Raw genomic sequence first — 1,246 nt, 5'->3', positions numbered from 1 at the left:
AGAGAGAGAGAGAGAGAAAGGGAGAAAGAAAGAAAGAAAGAGAGAGAGAGAGGAGAGAAGAAAGAAACAAAGAAAGAAAGTTAATAAATAATTCTTTTAAAAAAATAGAGTAAGATAAGAGCGTGGGAAAGGACTCTCTGAGAACTTCTGAATTGTAGGGGAAATGACAATTATTTCATTTCATTTTATATATAGAAAGTACTGAATATCCAGCGAAAAGCCAGAATCCATGTGCATCTGAGAAGCCATGTGCATCTGAGAAGCCATGTGTATCTGAGGTGGGTTTCCCCTGCCCCTTTAAGTAGAAAAGCCTCTCCCCCAAAGCCCTCCTTCTGGTCCAACACCCAGCAAAAAGCCAGAAGGTAGGAAGTAACGTAAAATCCATCAGATGACCAGAAGCCACCTCTGCAGAGGCACAAGAAATATGAGAAATCAAGAAAATATCTCTCCCCCAAAAGGAAAGAACAGTCCTTCATCATCCACAGACAGTAAAATGGAACTCCTGGAAATTTCAGATAAAAATGTTAGGAAATTTGGAACCGGCAGTTGGCATAATGGCTATATCACTGGACTCCCACGTAGTCGACCACGGTTTGAGTCCCAGACCCAGTGGCTTAAACTCACACTTCTCGTCAGAAATAATGCAAGCAAGGAAAAAATGAGGAAATTTATTCAAAGTGCTAAGTGAAAAACAATTTTAACCAAAAATACTGTATCCAGCGAGATTATCCTTCATGTGGGAAGAAAAGATGAAAATATTCTCAGATAAACAAAACCTGAAAGAATTTACCAACCGCAGACCAGCTTCTTCAAGATGTTCTGAAGGGAGTACTATACCAGGAAAACTAAAGATAGGCAAATAAGAGAACAAAAAATGACCAAGAAAAAGGCCAACTTAATGGTACGGACAAGTTCTGAAAAGTCAATAATAATGTTCAATGTTAACGGAAAGGTCAGACCACAGTAATAGTGCAAGTTCAACAAAAGAGATTACACGAGATTGAACTGGTGAAATAGAAATCTGACTTTTTTTCTAAAATATTACTGATTTTCTTCTATGTTTTGTCTTCCAGATTTAAAGATTTTTGTTTTCTTTTGAGTTGTTTGGTTCAGCAATTTGTTAAAGAATTTTTTTTTAATGAAGTATAAACTTTTCTCCCTTCCTGATTGCAGTGTGGCCATCCCCCTTGGGGTTGATTTCTCGTTTTCTGTCTCTCTGTCTCTGTCTGTCTGGCGAGCACACGCA

This window comes from Tupaia chinensis, unplaced genomic scaffold (genome assembly GCF_000334495.1).
Source record: "Tupaia chinensis unplaced genomic scaffold, TupChi_1.0 Scaffold000523_1, whole genome shotgun sequence".
Lineage (NCBI taxonomy): Eukaryota > Metazoa > Chordata > Mammalia > Scandentia > Tupaiidae > Tupaia > Tupaia belangeri.
This window is presented reverse-complemented; position numbering follows the sequence as displayed.